Source organism: Cynocephalus volans, chromosome 7, assembly GCF_027409185.1.
Source record: "Cynocephalus volans isolate mCynVol1 chromosome 7, mCynVol1.pri, whole genome shotgun sequence".
Lineage (NCBI taxonomy): Eukaryota > Metazoa > Chordata > Mammalia > Dermoptera > Cynocephalidae > Cynocephalus > Cynocephalus volans.
In genome coordinates, this window is record NC_084466.1 from 125,751,461 (window position 1) to 125,765,589 (window position 14,129).

General features: G+C 38.1%; 1 pseudogene; it reads right to left on the minus strand.

Annotated features, from left to right (window-relative positions):
* Window positions 1-14,129, minus strand: part of LOC134381764 (large ribosomal subunit protein mL42-like) — a 43,850-nt pseudogene that overhangs the window by 3,101 nt on the left and 26,620 nt on the right.

The window sequence follows — 14,129 nt, forward strand, 5'->3', positions numbered from 1 at the left end:
TCACCAGTTCAAGGCCCCACCATTCAATTCACATAATAGGATTTCCCACCCTCTTAAAAGTCACAGTGGAGACCAACCTTTCAACACTTTAAACCTTGGGAGGACACAAATCAATCCACTGCAATAGTTTTCCAGAGTGTTTAATTACAATGAATCCAAAGTAACTCAGGTTGTTCTAAAGAGAAACAAACTTAAAAACTGGAGAGTGCAGTATTGAAACTACAAAAAGAATAAATAGTATGGCAAAGAATGTACATCAGTTACATAGTCCTTATTTCCTAACTCCTTATCAACTGCTTGCTTAAAAATTCCATCTCCCATCCTCTCTTGAATATAGGTTTACCATGCAACCTATTTCTTGCCAATGACATAAAAGCAGGAATCTGCTGATGTCACTTTCTCTCTTTCCTTCTTCTTACTCAAAACATATATAAGAAGGTGGAGGTGGTGTAGACATCACCTTGGAACATGAGTATTTGGCCATCGATAGGAAAGTTCATGTGCTAAGTCTCTGTAAAAAATGGCAGGCACTTGAGTCCATGATGTTTCTGGGCTGTTGTACTAGTTCTAGAATTCCCAACATGAGACTCCCTGTATGTAAGATAAATATACACACTTTTTAAAAGCCATTGTTAATTGGGTTTTTTCTTGTTTGTATGCACACACAATCTTAATTGATAGAAATGGGTAAATTAGGGCTATACCTAAAAAAATTTATAAGCGAGAATCAGGACTTTGCAATTCTCAAAAAGTGACATCAGCGACATGTGGAATACAAGTCTCCGGACTCTCCTTCCACCCATGGATGCCCTAAATAAACATCTACTAACTAATAAATTCCCTCTCAAAGAAAGTCATAAATGAGAGACTCCTATATACTGAGAAACTGAGAAAATATTCACAATGAACAGACAGGAAAAGCTGTGGCACACTCAGGCACAGAAGCCACCCTAGCCACTGCACCACATTGTCCAGAAGGAATACCCAACAACCAGCTTCTCCTTGAGGAGAGGAGGGTTTAGACTACACATATAATGTCCTTAAACTACCGTTCCTCATGGATTGATTCTTAATTTGCTAACTCAAGGAGCAGAGGGGACTAGGGATAGAGACATTGGTGTAGGTCAGAGAAAAAGGTGATGGTACTATAAAAGCACACAAGCACTTCCATGTGTTCATCTCCTGGGAACAGGGCATAGAAGGAGCTAAAATGCAAATATCCCAGTTTTTCTTCCCAGCATACTCTGCCAGCTATTGCTGCTGACAGTTGAGCTTTTAACTAGCGTAAATCGTGGAGTTAACTGGGCCAAAAACCAATAGACATCTCACAGCCTGAGCAGGAGTTTGGACTTCCTGAGCCTTCATCCCAAGGTACCCACAGTGATAAATCCAGTACTACACATTCATCCTGAAAGGAGCATGCCAATACACTAGTACTACAACTTCTATAGCTCTCAGCCAAAGTGCTGCATCTTAACCACCTAGCTCTTAAATAAATGAAGCTCTGAGTTCCTAGGTCCTTCTACATCATGAAAAGAAAAGAAAAGAAATGCACCTATAACATATCAAATTCTAGTAGTTATCTCCCCAGGATCAGAATGAGCAATTTGAATGTGAGTGCTGGCATTTGCCACAGATCCCCTACTTGGCTTAGTGAAGAAACAGTGTGAGAAAAACAACTGTTTTCATACATTAAGTGTGTGGTGGTACTGACTGGACATGTGACCTCTCCTAGGTGCCAACCAAAACAAAGAAAGCAGTTTGATCAAACACAAAGCTTTGAGAGGCACGTTAGAATCTCAATCTGGATGGATTGGTGAGATCTTTCTCCTACATGAGGCCAGTTTGGCAAGACTTGTAGAAGCAGTTTTCTCATCTAATGTGCAGAAACCATCACAGACAGACAAGGAACAATAAGAAATAGGGAAATGTGTTTCAAATAACGGACCAGGACAGATCTCCAGAAATTAACCCCATTGACATGGTTATATATGATTTACCCAACAGAAAACTCAAAAACAATGGCCATAAACTTGCTTACCCAAGTCAGGAGAGCAACACAAGAACAAACTGAGAGTATCAACAAAAACATGGAAAGGATTAAAAAGTACTAAACAGAAATCACAGAGCTGAAGAATACTATAACTGAACTTAAAATTTCAGTAGAGGGGTTTTGCAGCAGACAAGACTAAACAAATAAAGGATCAGTAAAATTGAAGACATGTCACTGGAAACCACCCAACCTAAATGGCAAAAACAAAACAAAACAACAACAAAAAAAAGAGTGAAGAGATCTTAAGGGATTTATGGAATATTATGAAGTGGAACAACTTATGCATCAACATGCCAGGAAGAAAAGAAAGATTTAAGGGAATGGAAAACATATTCAAAGAAATAATGGCTGAAAAATTCCCTAGCCTGGGAAAAGAAATAGAATCCAGATCAAAGAAGCCCAAATGACACCAAATAAGATAAGTCCAAAGAGACCCACACTGACACACATTGCTGTGGTTTTAATGTCCCTTCAGGCTCATGTTGGAATTTAACCCCCAATATGATGGTGAACGTTTGGGCCTTTAATAAGCAACTGGATCATGCAGACTGATCCCTCCTGAATGGATTGATTTATTTATAGAGTAATTATTTGATGGTTTAATGTGTTATTAAAGGCATGGTTATGATGGTCTTGTAAGGAGAGAAAGAGAAAGTTAGCTTTCTTGCTCTTGCCATTCTCGCCACATGATATCTTGCATTGCCACTGGCCTCTATACAGAGCCTCCACCAAGAAGAAGGCCCTCACCAGATATACGACTGTGGACCACAGATGTCCAGTTTCAGATATCCAGTTATAAGCAACAGAAAATGGACTAATACAGAAAACTGGTACCAAGAAGTGGGCTGTTGCTAATAGCAAATATCTGAAAATTGGAAACAATTTTCGACCTCGGTGTAGAGCAGATGCTGCAAGAGTTCAGAGTAGCAGTCTAGAGAAGGCCTACATTCTGCTCAGGATTTAGAGCACAAGAAGATAAGTGGCCTAAGAAAGCCAGTCCCTCACCATCACCCTGGTGGGCCTCAGCATCTGAGTGATGCAGCCCACCATGACCAAATCTGGGGTCCAAAGTGGAAAACCCTTAGTTAAAAAAAAAAAAAGAAGAAGAAGAAGACAAGAAGGGAAAGTTTGCAACTTTTGAGAGTTTCGTTAGTGGTGGTGACCAGAATGCTGATAGAAATATGAGCTGTATTAACCATTCTGAGGAGGTCTTAAGTGTAGATGCGAAGGAGTTTATTGAAAAATGGAGTAAAGTATACTCTCATTATGAACTGGCAAAAAATGTGGCTGCATTGTGTCCATGCTTGAGGAATTTATGGAATGTGGAACTTAGATGTGATGAACCAGTGTATTTGGTGGAAGAAATTTCTCAGCAGCAAAGCATTCAGAGAGCTATGTGGCTACTTCTGACAGCCTACTCTGAGTTACAGCAGCAGAGGCATGATATAAAAGTGAAATTTATAATAAATAGGAAGACAGGGGGATGGCCAATTACCTCAACTGGTTAGAGCCCTGTTTTGGTAACATGAAGGTCAAGGGTTTTGCTCCTGGTACTGCAAGCTGCTCAAAAAAAGGGTGTGGGGAGCAGAGAGTAAAATATTGGAAAGCTCTCAGCCTGGCCACATAAGGAGTGAAAAAGTGTGTTCAGGAGAGGAAACCAAGGGTGAAGCCCAGTAACCATTTACAAATGATATTATAGGAAGAAGAGATCATGAAGAGAATTGAAAAATGATCCTAAAGGCATTTCACAGTTCTTCAAGTTTGCCTCTCCTACAACAGGCTCAGAGGCTTAGTAAGACAATGATTTTCAGAAACAGGTTTGGGGCACTGTTTTTAGGCTCGCTGCCCAGTGTCACATTGGGACACTGCTACCTGCACCCACATTCTAGCAGTTCTGGATATTCTGGCCATGGCTCAGTTGGCCCATGGCTCCTGGAAACAGTGCTTCAGAAGATACAAGACAAAAGCCTTTGTGGCATCCATATGGTAAGTCCATGGACTCGTAGAATTCAAGATCTGTTGCAGTATGGGAGCCTCCACCCAAATTTCAAAGCCTGTATAGAAAAATCTGGGATTCTTGAAGTGATTTTTCACAAGGGCAGAGTCATCACAGAGTGCTTCCACTAGAGCAATGCCAAGGAAAACTGTGGGGTTGGAGTTGCAGCAGGGAGCTCCCACAATGACCATGCCTGATGGAATTGTGAAAGCAGCACCACCACCTGTACGGGACCCCTGAACTATACAGCTACCAACTTGAAATGCCAGCTTGGGAGAACTGAAGCATTGGCTAAGTCCAGTAAAGCCAAAGGGGTAGGTTGGCCCTGGGAGTTGAAGACCCAACACCCACACCAGTACGCAGTGTATGCTGGACTACAAGAAAAGGGAGATTATTCTACAGCTTTAAGTTTCCATGTCTGTCCTGCTGTGTTTCATGCATACTGTGGACCTGTTGCTCCTTTCTTATTTCTTGGATGCAGATAACATGTTTTGATTTCACAAGCTCATAGATGAGACTGCAGATTTGGCCATTTGAGTTGGTGTTGGAACAAGTTAAGACTCTGGGACTGTGAGTATGAAATAATTATATTTGTATGTGAGAAGAACATAATCATTGTGAGGCCAGAGGCAGAATGACGTAAGCACATCCTGAAAACTAAATGCCCAATATGATTGTGGAAGGTAGGGCCATTAAGAGATGATAGGACCATCAGGACTTCATGCAGGCAGGAAAAAAGGCCAGCCATGCAAGCAGACTCCCACATCAACAATGCAAAACACAGGACCAAGTGCCATGCCACTACTGATGTGGGAGACACCCAGGCAGGCAAGAGAACAGGCCAGTCACCTCTCCACAACACTAACCAGCCTGTACAGAAGCAGAAAACCATGTGCTGTGCCACCGCCACAAGGTTTCACACAGCTTCTGTGGAAGTGGTTCACAACAAGCACCACCACAGCTACTACAGTGGCAATGATGGCACACTGCCTTAGTAATATCTATGACCACTATGCAGGTGGCCAACCAGATACTTGACTTCATTGACACAAGGAGAGTCACTGGAGGACCCTGGGAAAAGAGGAAGAAGTCTTTCTCCTCAAGGTCCACTACTGAGTAATAGAAGAAGCAACTGATCTTCCAGATGACCAGAAATCAATGTAGAGATATTAGAAATATGAAAAATTAAGAAAATATGACACTGCCTAAGGAATTCAGTCACTCTCAAGTACCAGACCCGACACAACAGGGAATGCTTGAAATGACTGAAAAGGAATTCTGAGGACCTATCTTAAGGAAACTCAGTGAGATAAGAGAGGGCTCTATAAGACAATCCAATGAAATGAGAAAAAATATCTAGGATAGGAGGGATGCAATTTACATAGACATAAATACCTTAAAAAATAATGAGGAAGAACTTCTGGAACTGAAAGGCACATTCAATGAAATAAAAAATGCAGCCGAAAAACTTCAGCAGCAGATCAGAACAAGCAGATGAAATAATTTCCAAACATGAAGTTGGTCTTTAGGAAATAAAGGCAGACCAAAAAAAAGGAAAAGATTCTTTAAAATGAACAATGTCTATGAGAGTTAGCAGACAACCTTACGTGCACAAAAATCTGAATCATGGGTATTCCTGAAGGGGAGGAGAAAGGAAAAGGCTTGAAAATCTACTCAAAGAAATAATAATGGCAAGCATCCCAGGTATAGGGAGAGACTAAATGTCCAGATCCAGGAAGATCAAACATCCCCCAACAGTTTCCATCCAAAAAGATCCTCTTAGAGACACATTATAGTCAAATTGGAAAAGCTCAAAGACAAAGACAGAATCCTGAAAGCAGCAAGAGAAAAGCATCAAGTCACTAATAAGAGAGCCCCCAGCAGACAAACAGCAGGCTTCTCAACTGAAACTCTACAGGTGAAAAGAAAATCAGATGACATATTCAAAATACTAAAAGAAAAAACCTGCCAGGCAAGAATACTATACCCATCAAGGCTATCCTTCAGGAATGTGAGAGAGAGATGGTGTATTTCCCAGGCAAACAAAACCTGTTAGAGTTTATGGCCACATGACAATGCAAGAAATTCTCAGGGGAGTCCTGCATCAGGAATGCAAAAATATAATCCCTACCACAAGTACACAATTAAGAACAAAATCCACTAATAAAACAGAAATGCAAATGAGAAAGATGAAGGAAACTGAATCTTATCCCCTCAAAAAACACCCACAAACATTGAACCAATAATCAAAGGAGAAGAAAAGAACAAATAATGAAACAACTACACAAAAAGCCATAAAATGCCAGGAACAAGACAATACTTCTCAATAACAACCCCCAAAGTAAATGGTTTAAACTCTTTGCTTAAAAGACAAAGACTGATGGATTGGATGAAAAAACAAAATGCAACTATATGCTCTCTTCAAGAGACTCATCTCACCAGTAAAGATGCACACAGACTAATAGTGAAGGGATGGAAAAAGATATACCACACACATGGAAACCCAAAACAAGCAGGAGTAGCTATTCCTTCATCGGATAAAATTGACTAAAAACCAAAAACCCTAAAAAGACAAAGAAGGCCAATATATAATGATAAAAGGATCTATCCAGCAAGAAGACATAACAATCATATATATTTGCAGCCAACACTGGAGCACTCAGATATATAAAGCCAATACTATTAGACCTAAACAAAGAGATATACCCCAGTGCAATAATTGTGGGGTACCTGAAAACACCCCTGCCATCATTAGATGCATCGTTTATGCAGCAAATCAACAGAGAAATGCAGTAATTAAACCACACAAAACCAATTAGACTTGTCAGATAGCTACAGAATGTTTTATCTGACAGCTACAGAATATAAATTCCTCTCTTCAGAACATGGAACATACTCCAAGATAGACCACATGCAAGGTCAAATATAAAGTATCAACAAATTTTCAAAAATTTAAATCATATCAAGTACCTCTTTCATACCACAATAGATTAAAACTAGAAATCAATGACAAGCAAAACTCAGGAAACTATAGAAATTAAACAACATGCTCCTGAACAACATATGGTCCCAAGAACAAATTAAACAGGAAGTCAAAAAATTTCTCAGAACTAATGAAAATAATAAAAAATTAATCAAAACATGCAGGATACTGCAAAAGCACTTCTTTGAGGGGAATTTATTGTATTAAATGCTTACATGAAAGAATAGAAAGTTTTCAAATTAACAACCTAACCCTACACCTCAAAGAATTAGAAACAAAGAACAATCCAATCTCAACTGTATTAGATAGAAAGAAGTAATTCCGATCAGAACAGAACTAAATGAAATAGAAACACCCCCCCCCAAAAAATACCAAAGATTAATCAAACAAAATGTTGTTTTTTTGAGAATTTAAATAAAATAGACAAACCATTAGCTTGGCTAACTATAAAAAGACAGAAGAACCAAAAAATGAAAATAAGATATGAAAAAGGAGACATAACCAATACCACAGAAACACAAGGATTCACTACAGACTATTATGAACAACTATACATCAAGGCTCAATAGCTAAAAAAAGTTAAAATCATCTCAACTATCTTTCAGACCACAATGGGTTATAACTACAAATCAATAACAAGTGATACTCAGAACTCTATACAAATATGAGAAAGTTGAACAAGATGATCCTGAATGACCTATGGGTCCAAGAAAAAATTAAACAGGAAATCAAGAAACTCCTAGAAAACAATGAAAATAAAGACACATCATATCGAAACATGTGGAATACTCCAAAGCACTACTAAGTGAAAAGTTCACACCAATAAGTGCTTAAATAAAAAAATAGAGAAAGATTTCAACTAAACAACCGAAAAGAGTTAGAAAACAAGAACAATCCAATCTGCAAGTTAGAAGACAGGAAGAAATAATTAAGATTAGAGCAGAACTAAATGAGAGAGAGACCCCAAACACAGTACAAAAATCAATGAAACAAAAAGTTGTGTTCTTTGAAATACAAACAAAATAGACAAACCATTACCTGGGTTAACAAAAAACAAGAGGAGAGAAGACCAAAATTATAAAAATCAGAAATGAAACAGGAGACATTACAACTGATTCTGCAGAAATAAAAGAAATCATTAGAGACTATTATACACAACTATACACCAGAAATTGAAAAACTAGAGGAAATGGATAAATGTCTGGACACATAGAAGTAACCGTGACTGAACACAGATGAAAGACAAAACCTGAACAGACCAATAACACACAATGAGATTGAAGCAGTCATCAGCAGTCACCCAACAAAGAAAGGTCCAGGACCAGATGGCTTTATCACTGAAATCTACCAAACAATGAGAGAGGAATTAATACCAATTATCTTCAAACTATTCCAAAAAATTGAAACAAAGTCCCCTCTCCTAAACTAATTCAATGAGGCCAGCATTACCTTGATACCCAAATGAGACAAGATAAAACAAACAAAAAAAACTACAGACCAGTATCTCTGATGAACCTACACACAAAAATCTCAGTGAAACACCAGTAATCAGAGTACAGGAACATATAAAAAAAAAATTATAAACCATGATCATTGGGATTCATCCCAGAACTGCAAGGATGGTTCGACATATGCAAGTCAATGAATGCAATATGCCAAATCAACAAAATCAAGGACAAAATCCATATGACTATCTCAATAGACACAGAAAAACTATTCAACAAAATTCAAAATTGCTTCATGAGAAAGACTCTCAGCAAATTAAGTATAGAAGGAAATTATCTCAACACAATAAAAGTCATCTATGACAAGCAGACTGCAAATACCATCCTCAGTGGGGGAAAACTGAAGGATTTTCCCTTGAGATAAAAAAAATGACAAGGATGCCCACTTTCACTACTCCTATATAAAATAATCCTGGAGGTACTAGCCAGAGCAATCAGGCTAGAGAAAGAAATAAAGGCTATCCATATTGAAAAAGACACAATCGAACTGTCCCTATTTGGAAATGACACAATCCTATACATAGGAAAAACTAAAGACTCTGTCAGAAAACTGTTAGAGCTGATTAATAATTTCAGTAATGTTGCAAGGTAAATATCAAGACCCCCAAATCAGCTGTGTTTATATTCTCCAAGAATGGACTAACAGAAAGAGAAATCAAGAAAGGAAGCCCATTTACAATAGTCACCTAAAAAATAGAATAGATTGGAATTAATTCAACCAAGGAGGTGAAAGATCTCTACAGTGAGTAGTACAAACCACTACTGAAAGAAATTAAAGAAGACACAAAAAAATGGAAAGCCATCCACACTCTTGGATTGGAAGAATTAACATTGTGAAAACATTGTGTACATACTACCCAAACCGATCTACAGATTTAATGCAATCCCCATTAAAATACCAATGGCATTCCTCACAGAAAAAAAAAAAAAAAACAATCCTAGCTTTCATATGGAACAACAAAAGACCCAGAATAGCCAAAGCAATCCTGAACAACAATAACAACAACAACAAAAAATAACAAAGCATAACACTACCTGACTTCAAATTATACTACATAGGTATAATAAGCAAAACAATAAGTACTGGCATAATAATAGACATTCAGACCACTGGAATGAAATTGAGAACCCAGAAATCAAACCACACACTTACAGCTAATGATAGTTGATAAAGGCAACAAAAACCTACATTGGGGAAAAGACTGCCTGTTCTATAAGTGCTGCTGGAAAAATTGGATATCCACCTGTAGAAGAATGAAACTAGACCTTCACCTCTCACCACATACCAAGATCCACTCAAAATGTACTAAAGACTTAAGTATAAGACCTGAAAATTTAAAGCTACTAAGGGAAATTATCGGGGAAACATTTCAGGAGCTAGGACTGGGCACTGACTTTATGAACAAGAGCCCAAAATGACAAGCAACAAAAGAAAAAGTTGATAAATGTATGATGGAGTTTGGATGCCTTGTCCCCTCCAAAACTCATGTAGAAACTGATCCCCAGTGTGACAGTGTTGGAAACTGATTGAGTCATGTGGGTGGATCCCTCAAGAACAGATTAATGCTCTCTCTGGGGGAGAGAGGAGTAATGAGTGAGTTCTTGCCCTGTTAATTCCTGTGAGAGCTGGTTGTTTAAAAAGACTCTGGCAACTCCTATCTCTCTCTCTCTTGCTTCCTCTCGCCATGTGTTCTACTTGTACCTGCCACTCTCCGCCATAAGTAGAAGCAGCCTGAGTTCTATGCCAAATGCAGCTGTCCCAGAATCATACGCCAAACATACCACTGTTCTTAATTAACTACCCAGTCTCAGGTAATTCTCTTACAGCAACACAAAACAGACTAATACAATGAGATTACATCAAACTAAAAATCTCTGCACAGAAAAAGAAACAATCAACAGTGTGAAATGACACCTGCAGTGTGGGAGAAAATATTTGCAAACTATATATCCCACAAGGGTTTAATATCCAGATTCAGCAAGGAACTGAAGAAGTTATACAGTAAAAACACAAATAACCCAATTTAAAAGTGGGCATAGGAGTCGAATAGCCATTTTGCTAAGGAACACATACAAATGGCGAACAGACACTTAAAATTGCTCAACATCACTAATCATCAGGGTAATGCAAATTAAAACCACATTGAGATACCTCACCCCAGTTAGACTGGCTATAATCAAAATGACAGAGAATAACCAATGCTGACAAGTATATGGAGAGAAGGCAACACTCGAACACTGTTGGTGGGACTGTAAATTAGTACAACCACTGTAGAAAACAGTATGGACATTTCTTAAACAACTACAGATAGATCTACCATATGATCCAGCATTCTCACTTCCACGTATATACACAGAGGAATCAAAATCATCATGTGAAAGGGATACCTGCACTCCCATGTTCATTGCAGCTCTATTAATACTAGCCAAGAAATAGAGCCAACCTAAATATCCATTGACAGACAACTGGGTAAGGAAAACGTGGTATAAATATATATATACACTATGGATTACTACTCTGCTGTAAAAAAGAATAAAATTCTGCCATTGGCAGCAACATGGATGAGCTTGAAAAAAATTATGTTGAATGTAATAAATCATGCACAGAGGGAAAAATACCTCATGTCTTCACCCATACATGGGAGCTTAGAGAGTTAGAAGGAAGGAAAGACCACAGTAGTGCATTGGACTTGCATGGGGAGAAAGTATACCGAGGGTTGCAGAGAGGAGGAGGGGGGAGGCAGAGGTGGAAGGAGGTCATGGGTTAATTGGGTGGCGGACATGGGGAATAATAGCAATTTTTGGTAATGGGCATACTGATAGTATTGATCTGGACATCACATCTTGGGCAAAAGTGCTGACAGTCAGCTCTGTACCCTGTGAATATGCATAATCAATAAAATAACACACTGCCCATTCCATATGTACAATTATTATGTGTCAATTAAAATTTTTACAAATGTTTAAAATGGTCGATTGTATTTATGTTTATTTTACTGCAATAAATAATTGTGGAAAGAGAGTAAATCAAAAAGTAGTTAGCAACCTCTAATCTTCAGCCAGATTGTGCAGTTCAGCTCATGCATTGGCCACTCAAAACCTGTGTGACTTTGAGCAGATATGAAAAAACATAACCTCAGTCATTTGGTGGCATAAATGGCTATAATAATAGATTGGTCGACTGAATAATGACTTCATCACAAACCAGAGATGTCAATGTTCATAATTCTTGGGATAATGAACCTATAAATATGTTACTATACATCGTAAAAAAGATGTTGCAAATGTGATTGTGCTAAGCCTCATAACATGATCATAATATAGAAGATTTTCCAGGTAGGCCCAGTGATCTTAAAGGATCACAATGATCCTTTAAGAGGGTAAGAAGAGGATAAGTGTGAGTAGAAGATGATGTGATACCCAAAGCAAGAGATTGGAATGATGCAAGGAAGTCATGAGCCAAAAAAAGGTGGCAGTCTCCTGAAGCAGAAAAAGTCAGGGAAAGGATTCTCTCCTAGAGCCTCCAGAAGGGACCAGACCTACCAAGACCTTGATCTCAGTCCAATGAAACTGATATTGCAGCTTTGAGCTAAAAAGCTGTAAAATAATAATCTGCCTCATTTTAAGCCACTAAATGTGTGAGAATTTATTAAAATAGCACTGGAAACTAATACAATTCCTATGTACCTTCTAGGTTTATGAGAAATACTAAGTAATATGAAACTTGTAAAATGTCAAAAACAGTATAAAGGGATTCAGAAGTTGATTGATTGGGGTATGTGCTGTTGGACAGGAAATTACAAGTTTCAGCAAGATAGTCAGGATAGTCCTCATGGAGAGGTTGGCTCTATGTCAGTGTACAGAACAGCCTGTTTGCCCACATCTTTGCCAACGCTTACATTGATACATTTTCATTTTCCAGTCAAGAAGGCTTACAAGGTATGTATACAGTTTTAATTTGCACTTCTTATTTTTCAGCTACTTTCATGTTTAATAACTATTTTTACATCCTCTTCTGTTTTGCTGTTGGATCACTTGTACTGATGTTGTCTTGGGGGGTTTTCTGGCACATAATTTAGTAGAAAAACAGGAAGTTGTAGAAAATACATGTAGTATAAGCCCAATCTTATTAAAAACTTTATTTAATCCCATGTGTATGTCCATGTATATAATAAACATATTTTGTGAATGTGTACTGTATTAGTCAGCATTCTCCAGAGAGACAGAATCCATAGGATGTGTTATAAATATATGAGGTGGGCTTACCAGGGGAATTAGCTCATGCGATTATGAGAAAAGTCCCATGATAGGCCCTCTGCAAACTGGATGCCAGTAGCATGGCTCAGTCCATGGATCCCAAAAGCTCAATGCCTCACAATCACACCGCAATCCATCTCACCAGGGATGGTACACATCAGACCACCAGTGATGATGGTGCCAACAACCATTTCCACTCTGACCTACATCACACCACCAGTAATGAAAATAATGACAACAAGCTCCAACTTAACCCAGGGTAAATTAAAAAACTTCAACACTAAAATAGCTTTCAATAGCTCAGCCCTTAAGCTCAGTAACTCATTTGGGGAACAAAAACTAACCTAAAATCTACCTATTAATTAGATAGCCTCAAATTTTCTGGCATCCAGCTGGTTATCATAAACAGACTTCTAAATTCTCTTCTAGTCTCATCTACGTATGTATTCACAAAATCCTGTGGTAGAATTCTATGCTATTTCCTTAAAAGGAAGAAAATCTCTGCATCTTCTTGAAAAGGCTTGCATACTTTGCTTTACATTGCAAACTTGTTATCTTGCTTTCTTTAAGGCAGGGTGAGGCCTCACCAATAAGTCTTTTTTAAAAAAGGCAATCTAAACCTGACTATCCTTTTTACTAGTGAGCTTTTTTTACATCTTGAACAAAAACTATAAGTTACTGGTTTGTTATTGTTGTTTATGTGTGCATATATGCGTGTGTAAGCTGCATGTTATGTCTATATGTTCGTGTCTGTATGTGCAATTGTGTTCTTTGCAAGGCACCAAGTTGGCTTGTAATTATTGCATGCTCATTAAATAAGCATACTTTTCAAGTTTACATGACTTAAATTTTGTAAAGTTTTGATAAATATATTTTCAAAATTTGATTTACACCTTTTACCTAAACTTGTCTCTAGATCAACATGTCTCCTTGTTATCTCACCTCTGCCTCCTGGCCCTGCTGGGAGAAACAATATCTTTTAGACCTTATCTTTGTAAGTACTGCCCTCTGTCTTAAGCTCCAGATGGCTACAAATGACAAGTGGAAACATGGGACCCAAAATGGCTAGTGAAAGGAGACCTATGCTCAATACCACATAGGCCCTATTTAACATTAACTGATAAGGATCTAAAACACCAAGTTTTTGGCTAGGAAACCATAAATATGTATTTGGGAAAAACAGCTAAAACTCAAACTGGGCCTTGTGTAATTTGCTTTCACAAATGGACGTCTATTTACTAACCTGAAGGCATAAAAATGTTCTTATCAGCACACATCATTGCCTGGGTTTATTAATCAAACAGATTACTAGAGGTCTTTTCACTTGACTGCTCT